At 37.4% G+C, this 19,171-nt stretch overlaps 1 protein-coding gene across 2 annotated transcripts in view; it reads left to right on the forward strand.

The window, feature by feature from the left end:
- LOC134648760 (ecdysone receptor) overlaps nt 1-19,171 on the forward strand; it is a 360,109-nt gene that overhangs the window by 114,563 nt on the left and 226,375 nt on the right. For both annotated transcript variants that reach the window (XM_063503303.1, XM_063503302.1), the window contains one exon: nt 8,250-8,294. The gene's annotated coding sequence lies outside the window, so the exon portion shown is untranslated. The remainder of the gene's footprint in view (nt 1-8,249; nt 8,295-19,171) is intronic.

A 19,171-nucleotide genomic window follows, 5' to 3' on the forward strand; every position in this document is an offset into this window, starting at 1 on the left:
GCTGCCACTCCATTTATAAACAGCCTACAACGGGCAACCCGCCAGTTTAGTTTCAGACTTAAAGCGAGGGCTATTAGATTGAGTATGGCTTGAGTCTGAATCGTAACCGGTTATTTTCTCTGAACAAGCAATTGTAGACGTTGTCGTTGCGCCATAAGTTCCGTTCGGCGCGGCGCAGGCAGGAACGCGGCGGATTCTGTACACTTTTATATATAGCCCGCATTGCATGCGGCGCGGCGGCGTGTAGTAGGTGTATAGGTCGCTCGCACGCACTGCTGAACTAGTCTGAGGGCTTCCTATTATCGATTTACTGGTGTGCGCTTGTTGCAATATCCTCTACATCAACTCCACGTACAAGTTTTTCTTGATTTTCCGCCGCGTCGTCCGGTTTCTCTTTCGCAGAAAGCTTATCTGCAGTGAAACTTCTCATTTGAAAGTATGATGTACGTTTCACTCGTTATTGTTTTGTAGATGCTTTAGAATTTTAGAACTCATTATCAAGACTTTTGTCACATTAACTAGTACTGTAAAATCTTTTTTTTATTTTAGTTATTTATTACATTTATATTTCATAGTGAAACAAATTAAAAGGAATGCTAAAATCTTCTTCGTCTCCTTTTTCATGTATTTTACTGTATGATTTAGCGTATTATGTGACTTATTTCGTAATTTAAATAATCCTGAACACGGCACCAATTGTAAAATCAGACATACTTTTTGGTGGATAAAATCATTGCATTATTCATACTCACATTGTAACGCAAATCATGTATCGATTGCCACAAGCTTCCCGTACAAAAATATTTGTATGTAGGCAAGAGCCAAGGGGGTGAAGGGATAGGGCTGCGGTTACGCCTACAAACGATGACACCTTCATACACTTGGTTACATAAACTTGAACATATATCCTAAGTAAATAACTTGGGTATCGATCAGTTTGCAACTAAGCGAAAGTACTTATAGCTTAAGTTGTTAGGGTTGAAAGTCTATAATATAGCGTATTTTCAAATGCTATCAAACTGGAATGAAACAATATTGGTTTTCAAATAACACGGCAAGTAGACTCCCCAAGGAAATAAACGTATAGTTATTCTCACAGTTCAATGTCACCATTTCCTACTCCAATACAATGTTGGCACAACAATGGCGTAATAACATACAAGTGTATTTTTCCCTGGCGTTTATGATGTAAAGGCAGCAAAGTCTTTTGATATAACCTACCATCTAACAAAGAACATCAAAATAACAGTTTAATTTGATTACTAAATGATATTCCATTTCACGGTTAAGGCGCGTTCGTCAAACGTTTTTATGAACGAAAACATGTGTAAGATCATTGTAAGAACTAGTTCTCTTACACCCTTTTGAATTAGCACAGTAGAATGGGTCTCATTGCGTGTTCAAAGAAAATAACATAAAAATATTTACACGGACAACCTGTAATCAGAATAGGGTACTTGTCCGCGGCTCGTTTTCAATGGCATGTTATTTAGTGAAATTATGCTTTGGATAGTTGCGCATGGTCAAATAAGGGTTCCATGGGAAACTCAATAGAAAGCTTTATCTCTTCATTCTCTTAGATATTTAACTATAAGGCATGTAAACAAGCTAGGAGTAGAATTAACTATGTGTTTGTAAAGTAAATAGGTACATATATAAATAAATTCGCTTAGTTTCTCCTATTATTTTCTACAAGTCTAATTCGGTTTGTATCTAATGTTTGTCATTGTTTCCGCCGGGACCAAAATCTGTGTATGTAGTTACTCCTATGAAAATTGAAAAGGTATCAGAAAGAAAGTAAATTAACCTGTATTGTACCAAAATCCCCACATTTTCGAGATCTAGTCTAAAATTCCGCGGCCTTATGACAAACTGCCATAAATCGTAAACCCTCGCCGCCGTTCAATACTGCATTTCTCCGCGCTAAATATAGCGTCGCGCAGGGACGCGTTGTGCGTGGTCAGGACTCCCTCCCTCCTCCCCTGGGGAGGGGGAACAGGGTTGCCAGGGTACCTAGGTCACAAGGTGCGCGAATGTTGAGGCAGTCTTTAACGAGTGCGCGTGCATTCTAGGGGAAGGTTAGTTTAGCATTATCGATTTCTTTGTATGGGGAGATTCTGTTGTGACGGGAATGGATTTAGAGGGAAAGGTCAGGCAACATGCAATGGCATTTTTCTAAAAGAAGATTCATTCAGAAAAGTGTTTCCTTGATTAAGAGGCATGCATGATAAAAATCGAATGCAAAGTTAGGCAACATCTAGCGTTTAATTTTCATCTTTACTTGTTGTAGGCATCTTATGAAAATCTACACCTCAAAGTAAATACTACGCAACCGATCTAAAACAAAGAAATTCGTTGAGAAGTATCAAGAAAATTTCATTCTAGACATCAATTTATGTTTTTAAATGATTATAATTGATAACTGGGAAATATTGTTTCACTCTCAGGGAGCTGCTGAAAACAAGCGATTGGGAATGGCCCAGTTATTCACAATTAAGCTCTTTATTAGTCTCAATTCCAAGTGGTTTATCGAGTTTGAGACGCTTTATCAATTTCACGCCCGTCAACACGTTGTTGTCGTCGTGTGGCTTGCGCCAACCCTAGCTCCTTACATAAAGAGGGAGAGTACCTAAGGGAGCTTGCGTGCGGCTATTATGCACATAATATGCATGCGTAATATGCACACAGACGTATGCGAGGCCTGCAGTTCGGTCACTCGGGCATTTCTGCTTGCCGTAGGTCAAGAATAACAAAATGCGAATGCGTACGTACTTCCTTCCAGACTTAGGTTGAGAATTGTTTCTTATTAAGTTTCAGGATATTATGGCACGAATTAATGATAAGTAAAGTAGGCACTTAGATTAGTTATAAACGAAATTAGTACGTTTAGGTACCTACGTAGGTACATGTACTCGTTGCTACTCTAATCTAAGGCAATTATTTTTGTAGTCAAGAATGTTATTTAATTGTAACCGTGCTTTGAATTATTGAACAGTAATTATGATCTAAAATCTGTTTATTTATTAAGTACTGTTATGATTCATTGTAATTAGTTTATAAATAAAACCAGGAACATAATATGAAGTGTTTGACCTTTAATTAGAATAAGCAGTAGGTATAGGCATTTATCAGGATTGATACCATTTTGTTTTGGTCTGTGCAAATAAACCAGACAAACTATTCGCGTCGTGTACTAAAAGTAGATATCAAAATATGTATCCTTCATATTACACTGCGTAACATGCATCTCTGTAAAAGTGTAAACTGACTGTGGAAAGTCTTTGTCGGGCCAGACAGACAAAATTCGAGCCAACAAGTCAAAGGTTATCAAAGAGACAGGTTTTATGGCCTAGTTATCAGGTTATCACACTATCATCCATAACTGGCTTTTAAAGGGTCGACAAGCATTTTAAAAATGCAATCAACTTTTATTTATTGCACTCGTATTGTGGTAATACGAATGGCAACAACATTAAGTTTAAGATCCGAAAGCAAATTGACAGATCCCTTAACGTAGTAATGGGTTGGCTGAGATCCAAAATTATGATTTCAATAATCCGAGCCACCAGCATGTGTATCCGTGGGACACGGCACAAATTCAAACACATCCAACATTTCTTCGGTCTCAATGACGGTGCAGCCATACCTAGCCCGTCTACCTCCACCCTGCACTAGCGCCATGTTTTTGTTGTTGCTTATTCTGTTTTTTTTTTTAATTTTACATTTTTGATAATTAAACGTGATTCACAAAACATTAAGTTTAGTATATTTTGATTCGGTACGGTTTTGATTTCATGGAATTAAATGGAAATAATTATTTTGCTGTTGTGGGCATAAGTTCAGTCATAAATCATATTTATAACACGTACCTAAATATGATCGGAAAGTATAAGTAACCAAGACTAGGAAGTCCGGTCTGACAAATGCGTAAAGAATACATTAATGTTGTAAGGATAATTTCTCTTGGTTTTAGATACAAATCCCTTAAAAGATTGTTTACTCGTTGCTTGAATAATTTACTAGCTTAATTGGCTTTACGTTTACGCAGAAACGCTTTTCTTCTCCAATATATTTTGCGAACATTTCCGGGAGCAGGGGCAAGAATAATGAATACAGGCTCAGAGCACTTCTTATGTAATTGTATTTGCAAAATACTGAGATGTTATTTCCATTATTGTTTTTTACCCCTTTTGTATGCCTCAATCTATCTAAACCTACTGTTTCAGGCGGTCTCGCACGCGAGTCCATACTTGAAGTCGCGCTAAAGTCTATTTTTTTATTCGGTAGACTAAAATGACATTTCATAGTATGAAATGACATTTTATGTTCATACTATGAACTGTCATTTCAGTCTACCGAATAAAAAAATAGACTTTAGATGTATGGAGTCGCGCGCGAGAACGCAACTCGTGCTAGACCGCCAGAAATCCGAGACAATAACATTAGGAAATTCCAACAAAAACTGTTACTAACGCCGAGAATAACTCGTCTACATACATCGTTTAGAGCTAAGTTTGTAGGCATGTAAAGAGGCCGCGAACCCACACGTGTATAATGTTTCGTTGTGTGAGTGTAAATAATTTATGCCCACAGTCATATGTGCGCGCTTGGCTGTGTGTGTAGACGGGAATCTGCATGCAGTGAGTGTTGCCAGCATTATCGTAGACGATTCACTGAATACCCGATCAGTGTGTCAGTCTGACACTTCGTAACAAAATGGTAATGTTGAAAGTAGACAGCGTGAAGTTACTTTGAGTTTGGACTTTGGACAGTTGAATAAAAGCAATATAATTAGTTATGGAGTTGGCCAAGCGCCTTATAGACGCAACCGGTGACCGGCTGGAGCTTACCTCGTCCAACGCATTGGCGTTGCCGTTCAGCGCGGCAACGCCGCCAGCCTTCTGGGCACCCTACCGGACGGCACAGACAGACCTGGGGCCAACTGGGGCCAATTTTCTATTTGTAGGCTTTTACTTTTTAGGTAGGTAGTTTTAGTTTATTTTGTTTAGTTCTTAGTTTAATTGATTTTTGTTAGATTTGTTTAATTTGAATAAAAACAATTCCGTTTAGTCCCAGACGAAAATTAGTAGGTATTCAGTTAAAAAAATACATAAGTATGCCAGAAAGATGAGATGTTACTATTTCATGGCACTTTCTTCTTTCTACGTTTTGCTTTGATACATATATGTATATTTTCTCGTTAGTATGTATAGTATCTTTCATATTATATAAATATGTAAATACATAAAATGAATACAAAATTGAATAGGTATGTGAAAAATTTAATGGTGCATATTGTTTCGGATCGATATTTGTAATCAACATTATAATTACCGCATTTTTGTTGTTTGATGTTTTATAAGGAGGTGGGGTTTTCATATAAAATTTTACTACTCAAATCGAATTTCTGTGCGTCCCTCATGAACATGAATGGCAAAACAAAAACAAAACCATTTTGTCATTCATTCGTTACGAACCATCGCACACGACGGACGGACGTTCGTAGGGCTTGCCCTAATCCGCGTAGGCGACGCAGCTTAATCTCGTAACAATAGACAGTCACTGTTACAAACATGTATACAGTTTTAGCCTTATCCCAATGACAGAAAGAAAGGTACTTAAAGGTTCAACTAGATTGCGTAATGTTTGTTATGATTATTTTAACCCTTAAATGCATAGTGTTGCCAAATGTAAAGCATTAGACAGCTCACAGATTAAGGGTTAAACAAATTCTATTTGTTCCTGTATATTATTTCAATAGTAAAACTAATATTTTTTTCGAATTATTACATAAATTTACGCAGAAGGTATTTTAATTTATAAAAATTACATTTGTTTATAGACGAAATGTCGGAAAACTTGGAAAAACCTGGAACTTGATGATTTTTAGTATGTGATTTTGGGCAAATTTTTCGGGGTTTGTAATTATTTTATAAGTATTTACAAACTTTATCATAGGAACATCATAAATAGTGTACCTACGTGTACCTTTCTGATGGCCGTTAAGATTTTTCCTATAAGTATCCCTTTACTAATAGCTATATATTTCCAAAAATATGATTTAGCCTATGCAACTTTTAACACTGATTTCGCAGTGAAAATCGATGATATATTTTTTTTTACTATTTTTCCTAGAAACGGCAAACAATTATGTGATACATACATATATTAATTTCGGGCAAAAAGAAAAAATCATGCATTTAACGGTTAAAGAAGTTTACCTACAAGTAGATGTTACAAAACCTATAGACCAGTGGTTCCTAACCTTTTCAGTCCGGTCACCCCTATGACTAACTAGGGAACCTGATTTTACCCCTCCTCCCAATGGTAATAAAAAAATAAAACGTGTACGTTTGTTGTATTGTTATATTAGGTTAGCTTATTAACCCCGTAAAATACCAGTTTTACCCCCAGGTTAGGAACCACTGCTATAGACAATGAAGATAATGGTAAACGAAATTAACGCTTTGCACGTCACTCCGCTACTATCTAAACATCTTCGTGCCATGGCACGGACGTGAAGGTGGCAATTAACGATGCGAAAAGTTTTATATCCTGGGCGCGTTCGAGCATAAACAACTGATCATTAGCCATGGTTAATAGTTATATGGCGAACATTTTTCGATTACAAAGGTCATATCCATTATTAATTTTCCAAAACATTGCATTTAATTCTGGACAGTTTTCTTAAATTTTCGGAAGAACAGCATTGGAAGTCGCTAGCATCATGCTGAAATTCCGTGACACTTTGTCCTTCCTATGTGTTTCTCTTTTGCTTTATTTTCACTTCTGTATTTGTGCTTACGAATAAATTACCTATTTCTATTCTCTTACTTAAAAAAAGCCAGCAAACGCAAATAATTGTACACGTACCGTCGCACTTTTTCAGCAAAAGTAGTCGTACCGCTAATAATCAGCAAATTTGCTTAACCTTCACAAGATCGCCAGTCAACCTTTTGCGCGGTATGCTTGGGTGTTTCGGAAGTAAGTAAGTACCTACAAAACACAATCTATACGACCGTTACTGCCTCCTCGAAGCCTAGACGTGACAGCGACATTATACGTTTTCATAGATCTAACCGTCAAGAGTGTATTCCCATCTTAACGGCCGGCAACACAATTGCAACCCCTCTAGTGTTGCAGGTGTCCATGGGCGATGATAATTGCTTACAATCAGGTGATTCGTCTGCTCGTTTGCTCCTATATCATTAAAAGATCTGACATGATGGTGTCCTATAAATATATAGCTGACAGACGAGAACTCCGCAGATGCTCCCTTAGCGAGAGCAGTGTCATGTACCCTGTGCCGAGTTAGACCTATCACCGTCTACCAGTTTTCGAAACCTAGACCTCTAGGCCAATGAGGCCATGTTATAGGTTACAGTTTACACGCAGCGTTGCGTAAGCGCAGTGTCGTTTACCTCGCGGCCTTCGCCACGCTTCCCGCTCTACGCGACGCCATCCGTTCCACTTTGAAACGTGACGAGACTCGGTGGAAACCTTATCGGCCATTAGTTCGATAGATTGCATTTACTACCGTGATCGAGTAGCGAATAAAAACTAGGTATTCGAATTTCCGGCTTCTTTAAGTTCCTTGGTGTTCGGAAATACGATGGATAACCGTTTATTTTTGCTGGAAAGTAAATTGTGCATGATTTTTTGGGGAACTTCATTCAATTTCTAGCGAGTGCCATAGATGAACTGAGCAAGTAGCACTACAGTATAGTGGTGGGTGGGGAAATGAAACAACGTTGATGTCGTCAACTAGTTGAAAAAGTGATTGAGTCAGGTGACTAGTTGAATTCGTTAACTTACTTAAACTAGGAGTGCAAACGTTGACTCGTTTAAACGTTGATTTCGTCATCTAGTTTCTTACTTCAACTGTGTTTCGCGCACTGTTGTCCGTCTCGTTTTCTCTTAGCTACAGGCGCTACAGCCTAATAATTGTATCGCGCTTACTCGAAAATTCAACGCAATGCTCAATATATCGATCGCGATTTCCCATTATTAGTACATAATTAGGGATAGACATTTTTATGGCAGGCAATATTGGGCATGTTAGGCATTGGTGAGGAAATTGACGGTTTGTATTAGGTACCTTACCTACAGCTATCATCAATACCAAACTAAGATCAGATTTTAAATGCTGAATGTCGATTCTGTTTTCGTTTTGAACTATTTTCAAAGCAAAAGGTTTATTGGGTACGTGTAATGTATACCGATTTTACAACTTGGTATTTTCTTTTCAGATTACAACGCCGCCCCGCTGTTCGCCTCGGAAAACGCCTCCAGTGGTGAGTTAACTTTGAAAAAACGCTCCCATAAATCCACCACAGATACCAATCAAGGTGTAAATTGTTAGAGCTGGCCAATCGCGTGTTTCGAGCACGTTAAGGGGCAGTTATTTATTTAAACTTCTTAGAGCAATCAAGTAGAACTGATGTGGGAATTAACATGAATGGGTAATACTTTGTGATGCAAGGTTTGGAGTACGTAGACACCTAATTAAACTAACTCAGTCGCTCGTAGAATGATCATAGCAGTATTTCCAATTACAATTTAACAAGAATTACTAATGGCTTTAATACAGCAGCACCGCTTCGTCAGCCATAAATCTAGCATCTAGTCTAGTCTTTAATGTTATTAGGAAGAATTATGCACAAAACCTTATTGTTACTATGCAGGGAACAATCGTTTATGTAGAATCATGCACGTAGTGCTACAATAGAAATAAAATATATAAGAATAGAACTTTAACTGCACTGCGATTGTGTCATGAGTAGTAGTGTGCCAACTACCGGTTACCTTTATTTTACGACCGTCTCGGTAGGATTAATTAAAAACACTAAAATCACCAGGCAACAGATAATTTAACGAGATACTAAACGATGTTCGCGGCATGAAACGAAAGAAAGTGATTAAAGTGGAACAGTCGCCATCAGAGGGCCTACCGCGAACCACGTTCGACGTCTTACCTCCCTGTCACACTTACGTACGAATTTACAAGTGCGACAGAGAGGCAACATATCGAACGTGTTTCGCGGTAGACGCTCAGATATATCAGAGCGGCCGATATATCTGATGGCGACTATACGAAATTGAGTATTTAATAAAGGTAATATCCGTTTGTAAATAACCGCGATGCCCATGAAATAATTTTTAAATTAAACTGGTGGGATAACAAATGAGATGATGTTGAGTTGAGGCGGTGAATGATACGGCATTCTATCAGAGAAGTACTGAAACAAATGAAGTAATGATGGTTTGTTCTATTAATATTTTAGATATCGCTGTTTCATTCATTAAATTAGTAACCGAGTACTTGTGATAAAATGAATATCAGGAATTGTATGCTTTAATCTAGACCCTTGTAGAGTAAACACATTTTGTACAGATTTTGTACTCATTTTACAAGTCTCTTAGTAGGTAAATGTTGATTAGGTATTACCTGTTCTATTGTAATGTAAGGGTAAAAACACCAGAGCACCATTTATAACAATATTTATTAGAGAATCACAATATATGAGAGTTAGGGACTTAGGTAATACGCGACGCCGTTTTGGCGCAAAAACCGATCTCTAGATGACAGACGTCATAGTGTTGCTCTATCCCCGGTTCTCGTAGTGATGTCAAGACCGCTGTTTGACGATGCCGCCTTTTAGCTCGGCCATCGCCTGACCCGACCAGCGCCCCGCAGGTCACTGTCATCAGTGCAGCCACTGAAGTCTGCCACAGCCAACGCAGTCGCAGCAAGCTGGGTCTTCACCAGGTGGATGTAGCCTCCACCAGTTCAATATTCTGCGAATTGAACAAGCACCTTTTACGCTCAGCCGATATACAAGCCTTGGTCCTTTTGAGTAATTCGACTCGAGTTCCGTTGAAACGGTCTATTTCGTTATTGTCAACTTACACCAAGATATTTAGTTCTATTTCAGTCGAATTGGAGTAAGGGCTTAAGCCGACTGAACCAAATGTAAGAAAGCATGACCAGGCTAGGTACCAAATAATCCGTGGTATGAGAGGTGTTAGGATATGCAAGTCTGCTCAGCACTTGCTTGAAATACACAAAAGGCTTAATTCACGTGCATATGACACCAAGAGGATATCCTCTTATTTATATAAATACCAATTAATTAATTATGCAAAATAATAAAATATTGCGATGAGCGTGACATCTAGCGGCAGGTAGATAAACCACCCCCTTTTTTTGTAACACCATCTAACATAAATTATTTTCTTGTGAATAACGTCATATAACTTTGAAGGATTTATTAGATTTTGATAAATTTCTAGCATGTATACCCATGCAGCTAACCCAAACCTTCCATTGAGCGGTGCGTTCATACTGACCGCTTAACGTAACAATGACTATTTGTGTCGTTTTAAAAACAAAGACTTGGAACAAACTCACAATTGGCTTCTCCGTTGTAGGATGTAAGACTCCCTCGCATGCACGCACAAAAATGCGTACAACTCGTGAGAGGCTAACATGGGACACGTCTCATGCATGTGCGGGGCTGCCTAGGCTAGGACACCACTGCCCTTGTAGGCGCAACGACCGTAGAAGTCGGCCCTTCACGATAAGGTTGTCACGGAGCCCGGTGCACGCACTCGCTCCAACTGGGTATTTCGAACAGGCACTCCCTCCAACTCTACTGGATCCGGTACTTCGCCAGCGATCCCTAGAAGGTATAAGTGCAAGCAACCCTTTCAAGGTAACCTTGAGATCATCAGTCTTAAGGTCATTAAAATATCCTTTTGTAAACAAGGTCTCAAGCCAACCTCTCAAGGTCAACAACAAATAGTACGATACGATATAGATAAAACATTCATCGGTAGTAGAAATAATGGTCCTCTTAAGGATAATATCATATCACATGCAATGGTCCGCCTCTTAAAGCCTGCACTGCAGATACCAGGAACAAACTAGCCTGTTAAAGATAGTCTTGTATCACATGCAATGGTCCGCCTCTTAAGGCCTGCACTGCAGATATACCAGTAACAAAATTAGCCTATTAAGGATAATCTAAGCTCACATGCAACGGTCCGCCTTTTAAGGCCTGCATTGCAGCAAATACCAGTAAAAACCATCCTCTTAAGGATAGTCTTATATCACATGCAATGGTCCACCTCTTAAGGCCTACACTGCAAACACCAGTAACAACCATCCTCTTAAAGATAGTCTTATATGACATGCAATGGTCCGCCTCTTAAAGCCTACACTGCAAACACCAGTAACAACCATCCTCTTAAAGATAGTCTTATATGACATGCAATGGTCCGCCTCTTAAAGCCTACACTGCAAATACCAGTAAACAACCATCCTCTTAAGGATAGTCTTATATCACATGCAATGGTCCGCCTCTTAAAGCCTACACTGCAAATACCAGTAACAACCATCCTCCCAAGGATAGTCTATATCACATGCAATGGTCCGCCTCTTAAGGCCTACACTGCAAATACCTGTAACAACCATCCTCTGAAGGATAGTCTTATATCACATGCAATGGTCCGCTTCTTAAAGCCTACACTGCAAATACCAGTAAACAACCATCCTCTTAAGGATAGTCTTATATCACATGCAATGGTCCGCCTCTTAAAGCCTACACTGCAAATACCAGTAAACAACCATCCTCTTAAGGATAGTCTTATATCACATGCAATGGTCCGCTTCTTAAAGCCTACACTGCAAATACCTGTAACAACCATCCTCTGAAGGATAGTCTTATATCACATGCAATGGTCCGCTTCTTAAAGCCTACACTGCAAATATCAGCAACAACCACCCTCTCAAGGATAGTGACAAGCAACAGGCCGCTCCTTAAAGCCTCTGTTGCGATTACCGGCGCCAGGAAGTAGCCTATTAAGGATAGCATCCCTTGCCAAGACTTAAGTAACAGCCCTTCTTAAAGAGCACATAATAATTAAAGCTCTATAGCAGACATTGAAGAGAGTAATATAAATAAAATAATCACTCAGTTCTCAATCCGAGTGTCTAATAAAATTAATCAAGCACAATGTGTTTATTTTAGTCGGCAAACCCGTTAACAAAACACATAAGTATGACAACAGTAACCCAGTTCTAAATCTGGGATAAAACAAAATCACAACTCGATTCCAAACTCGAGAGTAAGTAATATAAATAAAATAATCACTCAGTTCTCAATCCGAGTGTCTAATAAAATTAATCAAGCACAACGTGTTTATTTTAGTCGCCAAACCTGTTAACAAAACACATAAGTATGACAACAGTAACCCAGTTCTAAATCTGGGATAAAACAAAATCACAACTCGATTCCAAACTCGAGAGTAAGTAATATAAATAAAATAATCACTCAGTTCTCAATCCGAGCGTCTAATAAAATTAATCAAGCACAATGTGTTTATTTTAGTCGGCAAACCTGTTAACAAAACACATAAGTATGACAACAGTAACCCAGTTCTAACTCTGGGATAAAACAAAATCACAACTCGATTCCGAACTCGAGAGTAAGTAATATAAATAAAATAATCACTCCGTTCTCAATCCGAGTGTCTCATAAAATTATATCTCAGTTCCTAATCTGAGAATATACTCGTAGTCAGTTCTTAATCTGAAAACGGTACCTGAAATAACAGCATTTGCCCTTAACATGGGAAATATAAAATAATAAGCAGTTGCTACTATGCAACCAATTGTAAATGATCATGTGCAACTTGGCTTGCCTCTTCCGTGCCCCTAAATAAAGGCAACACTCTTACTATACCAACATTGAACTACAGTAGAGCCTGAACAGAAGTTCATGTTATCGAGGTTCCTCTCTTACCCAGGTTCGCCTTATCGAGGTTTCACAAATTGTATTTTTCAACCATCATGAAGTGTATATTGATAATGATCAATGAGTCAAATCATGGCACATATGCTTAAACCATAAAGCTTCCAATCCCAAGACACACATGGTTGATTTTCTCCAGCTGTGCATGTGCATTTTATGTGTAGATAACTCAACACATCATCATCCAGGTTAACTTATACCTGCACAAAACTAAATAATTTTGTTAAATGCCATGCAAGCACACATTGTAAGATAAATGAGTTCATAACATAATAAACCACAATTTATGCAATTTTCAAAACAATGAAATACATACTTAGTGAACCCACAAAATTTGTGAAACATATTATTATTTATAACTTCTGATTTATGAAACCCAGAAGTAATAAAAGTGTACTGTTTATTAATGCAAACGGTACCATAACACACTACAAGTTCAGACAAAAACCGTCAATAACTTCAAACAGTAGCTCATGACATGATATTCTTCGGTCAATGTTCATTAGCAGTGAATGGGTTAAAATAGTTATTTGGAAAGCTTTAACCAAGCTATTTACCTTCGTTTAATATTCACCCATAAAACACTTATCGGACTGGAACGTTTAGAGTCCAGTCGCACTTGTATGTAAAAGACATGTATCATGTAGACCGTCAATATCCATATTGACTCCTGAAAGTATTTACCTCGCTTACCATTAGCAACAACCTGCTTTACCAGTGTCATACTCAGCTCAGTAAATATCTTGTTCAATATGTCCATCTCTTTGACAAGATTTTAACCTTGGAAATTCATCAAACTTCATCAGTAATAAAGTTTTGTTATAATGAAATGCATCTGAAACATACTGTTAGAACACAAATGATTATCATTGTCAATAACTCAAACACTTGACAATGTCATGCCAATAAAACTTTCATTAGTTTGGTAAGTCTGTTTAAATATATGTCTTTGGTTCATTTTATAATATGACATTTTGTGAAAAATATTTGCAATGCAAACTTTAACCAACATCCCAATGAACAAAACAACAACCACAACATACTATAAGCTGTATGCAATTAATTTGTATGAACATTCATAAGATTTTTCATACATAGAACCAATCAATAATATGTACAGACAGAAATTTTCTCAACATTTCAAATGATTTACTGCCTTATTTATCAGTATGTCTGCAACTTAATGTTAATTGCGAGAATGCATGAGGTTATATGTGATATGGACTGTCTTTTAAAATATTCAGCCCGAGGAGGCTCCGGAAACATGGAGTGACTACTTTTGTCACAGACAATACTAACCAGCTACAAATAACTGTCACCTTTCGCTTATTCACAAAGCGCACTTTACCAACCCACAGTCAACGTAACACATACTAACCGTCAGTATACATGTACAACATGAACAAGCATTTTATTTCTAAATAAATACCTCATTCTCCATGACATCAGAGATTAAGTATCAACATATTTTCTCCATATAATGAATTAGTTGAACACTTGGACATATTATATCTGGCATCCATAACCAACTAACTTTGAAATATTATCCATGTCCATCCAGGCACATTATAGAGGCCTGACCTGATAGCCACTCTAGTACCTTCAACGACGGTATGGTCGTTCAATTCAAGAATCATTGCTGTTAAATTTCTGGAAATTACACAAACCAAAAACACACCAACAAAGCATTATTTCAGTTGCAATAAGCATGTGTAATATCACACACACACATACATATGAAACAACAAGTAATTTCTCCTTATCGTTTTTATAACCAATATTCCAGTGTTTTTGAAAACTTGTAATCTATTTTATTTTGACTGAAAGGATAAAGTATTAAATAGCACTCATTGTTAATCATGAAAGCATAATACCACCATACATATAGCATCAATCAAGGCTAAATTTACATTACCAAACTTGTTTTATATGCTTTTTACTTGAATGTAAATTTCACCACGACACAAACTTTAGAAAATGTTTATAGCATTTTGTTGTTATGTCATGTAGACATACTTAATCACATTATGTTATGTATCTGAAAGCACATGGATTACCAAAATAACACAACATATAAGTGAGGCAGTGAATATTTACCACTTTGGCCCCGGAGCACTGTTAGGTGTTGGATCAACAGACTTCTTACCTGAGTTAACTTTTACCTGAGTTACTCTGTAATCCCAAGGATTTATTTTATTCATACCAATATCAAAATTCAATTGTACCTAATGGTATCTGTCAACTTATGTCTTGTGATCTTTTGCTGTGAATATTGTAATACATACATGCCAGCAGCTTTATTACACAGTCAATATGTATTATTTTTGACAGTCATGATCACGGAGGTACATAAACTGAAATAGTGAAATAGGTATCTGAAATCAAACACAAAACAAGGGCAAAGGCACGATAGGTACGCCAGCAGCCAATAGCCGGCATAGGTTAGTTTTGTAGGTTATTCTTGTAGGTATGATTTTGACACCAATCTTGGACTTTATATATTTAAGTCCCTAACTGATGAGTGGTGTTGGTGCATTTACTCATTACAATCAGATTAATTCTTTATTAACGTTCACAACAATGAAACGAGGAAGGACTACGCGCGGTTAATTTCGTAATGGCTATTTCCGAGAAATTATATCGTAGTAGGCGAGGAATCACTATCGCACTTCTGAAGCTGTAAGGGTAAAAACACCAGAGCACCATTTATAACAATATTTATTAGAGAATCACAATATATGAGAGTTAGGGACTTAGGTAATACGCGACGCCGTTTTGGCGCAAAAACCGATCTCTAGATGACAGACGTCATAGTGTTGCTCTATCCCCGGTTCTCGTAGTGATGTCAAGACCGCTGTTTGACGATGCCGCCTTTTAGTAAGTAGACTACCAAACTTTACTTGTTATTCTTAAGTATACGTAATAACATAAGAGCTACACAAAACCACCTTATATTACGCTCAATAGTCTCAAATGTCTCAATACCCTCAATAATTAGGGCTATTTGTGATTAATCGAAATCTGGGAGCCAATCGTCTGTAGAGAGCGATAGCAGTGATTGCAGTGATACTCGGCTATAGGTTGTTAACCTAATAAGATAACGTATCGTGCCCCCGACGCAAGCGTCCTACATACTTCCGCGCGTTCGAAAACAACATACTTATATACATCGTTTATATATATGCATGTTTATAGCTTGTGCTAGATTTTTTAATACTAAAAGTAACTACTTCTAACAAATACCTACAACATGCAATTGGCGAGCTACGCGATGTTTTACGCAAGCAACACCTCCGGCGGATTCGATTTGATTTTGCGTCTAAGCGTGTTAGTACTAAGAGTAACCTTGCGGATTAGTATAAGAACTGCAAGGTATTTTATACAATTACTAGCGACCCGCCCCGGCTTCGCACGGGTTAAAAAATTATCCATAAAACTTTCTCTTGAATAGTGATTCAAGAGAAAGTTTAGCAGAGTGCTGTCTATTAAAAAACCGCATCAAAATCCGTTGCGTAGTTTTAATCTAAGCATACATACAGACAGACAGACAGATAGACAGACAGCGGGAAGCGACTTTGTTTTATACTATGTAGTGATATAAAGCTGGTCAAGTAGATCATGTCAGTAGAAAAAGGCGGCAAATTTGAAAAATGTAGGCGCAAAGGGATATCGTCCCATGAATTTCGCGCCTTTTTTACTGACATAATTTGGTTGACCAGCTATACTTATATTTTTCAATGTGATTAATTGATCATTCTTGTACGCTAGCCGTATGTAACTCTCTTAACGTACAAATTGTTATATGGCGGTTCTTGTTCCACAGAAATTAACATTTAGACTACTTTAATTAAACAGACCAAATTAACGTTCGTGGCTCTTTCTCTTTGAAGGTCTTCCGGAACCGGAACCTCGGCTTTCTCTTTTTCTGAAAAGTATAACGACCCTTGTTCTTAGTGATTGAAAACCCGTGCAAGACTTCTAGCGAAAAATGAATCGTTCACCTTACAATACGTATCCAAATATCGATAGGTAATAATCCTCCTTATTCATAATATGTAGTATTTTATGCAACCGTTGTTTAAGAGGGGTCAAAAAAGGCGAGTGGCGTGAGTAACAATTTGAGGCGAAGCCGAAAATTGTTAATAAAGACGCCACGAGTATTTTTTGACTCAGTTAAACAACGTTGCATACAATACTTTTTCTACGACCAAGCACTTACTTTGATATAAAATTGAAAATTTAACAAATATTTTTCATTCAAGAAGTAGGGCGGGCGGGAAAAGAATGAATGAAATAAAAAAAACATATCTATGGTTCACTCATCTGTCAGAGATGACAATTAGAATTAGGTTGGCAACAATGTATTTCATACAATATTTCTTAAGTGGTGATTACACGAAGTATCGTAAAAGTGCCAAAAAGATACTGCGTGTATGCAGATATACTTTTTTGGGGAATAGACTAAAGACTTGTCTTAACAACTATAAGATAGGGGTTTAAAGGTGTGTGCACGACACGACCCTTTAAATGACAAATAAAAGTACGGGAGTAGGAAAAACTTATAACCGCTATTGTAATATTTTGTCTCTTTGTAACAAAAAGAAAATGACTGAGCGACAAACGATTAACAACGGTTAAAAGACTTAAAAGCCTTTACTAGTACACAGTGTTATAGTATACAGTGTACAAGTGACACATTTTTCGAGTACCGTGACTCACTAAAACACAGTTTACAAAAGTCGATCTGAAAACGTATATCGATAACACTTATCGGTTACCGGCCGTGGCATCACCGCAGTGCAGTGGGATTGTAGGCCGGTTTCACCTTCGTGCGTGCGTTGCACATACCTACCAGACGTAAACACAACAAAGCAAAAACAAACCTTGAGTCAACAGAGTAAGGTACAAATATAGCTGGCAGATACGACTATCGCGTGTACGGTCGACATATACGTACGTACATTTTTCGCCTTATTACAATGGAGTAAGGTATAAAGAGATCGTTGTACTACACTTTGGTATCGAATGGAGAATTGGAATTGGAACGAATTGTCGGTAGATTAATAGAAATTCGTGATGTTTAAATAAGGTTCGTGTTTTGTTTTTATTTTCAAATATTTTATTTAAGGGAATGATTAAGTCGTTACAAAAAATAATTAACTTTTTTTATAAGTAGGTCCATTTCGATACTTTACAAGTTTACAGATTCAATTTATTATTGTTTTTTTTTATAGAAATTGATATTGTGAGGTGATCGTAAAATGATATACAAAATACATAGTAGGTAGTTAATATTTAAAGGCAGTAGATAGGTAAGACGAAAGGCGGGCGGGGTAGGCACACCGCACGCGCAAGTTTCTAGCTAGAGAAATCTTCAACTGGTTTTATAGGTACATAATTTAAGTACCTACTCTCTGTACTCTGCTAAAGTTCTGAGTGGACGGAATAAGTACTGTAATCGCATGGCTGTTATCTCTTAGTATACAGTGATATATTTGTCCTCCCTGCAAACTAAATGATGGCGCTATTAATATGAAAGTGGAGTATTCAGCCATCTGTTGGACTGTATTTTAAAACAATATTTATGTAGAGTAATATGTAGTTTTTATTGTATTCCACAAAATGTTGTGTCTTTGAGTTTCCAGGGTAAAACTTCAATACGTTTCGCGTTAAACAATGATTTCGTTTTTCTATATAAATAAAAATATGCCGACAAAATCGGGGAGGTTGACGTCATCTATCTCGTCTCGTGGAACATGCGAATGACAAAGGAACCCTGTCGGAGGTTTGGCTGATTTGGCACTTTATTTTGTGTTGTTATACTTGACTTGGGTGTCATTCACTACCCTGTAGTATAAACTATAAAGCGATGTAGTAGGGCGTTTTTTTTTTGTTGTCCCCTACACTTTTTTTCCAAATTTGGGATTTTTTTATGTTATTTCTACTCAGAATCACGAGCTCTTTCTATCCTAATAGGAGAAAAAAAGTGTCCCAAAATTACCATACATTTTTCGATCTTTCCATTCCGCGACCGCCATACAAAGTCTATGAAAAATGGTGACGTAATGGAAATGAAAACCTTAGGACACTTTTTTTCTCCTATTAAGATAGAAAGAGCTCGTGATTCTGAGTAGAAATAACATAAAAAATCCCAAATTTGAAAAAAAAAGTGTAGGGGACAAAAAAAACGCCCAGTACAGTACGTGCCATAGCGTGCTCCTAACTTTGTCCAAGTAAAGGAATTTTTGCATAATTAACGTGTAATTTTATACCTATGCGGATCCCCTAATATAAAACTTGTTTTAAAAGTGATAAAAACCAGCTACTATATTATGTTTTTGACGGGAATGTACGAC

Source organism: Cydia amplana, chromosome 6, assembly GCF_948474715.1.
Source record: "Cydia amplana chromosome 6, ilCydAmpl1.1, whole genome shotgun sequence".
NCBI classification, from domain to species: domain Eukaryota; kingdom Metazoa; phylum Arthropoda; class Insecta; order Lepidoptera; family Tortricidae; genus Cydia; species Cydia amplana.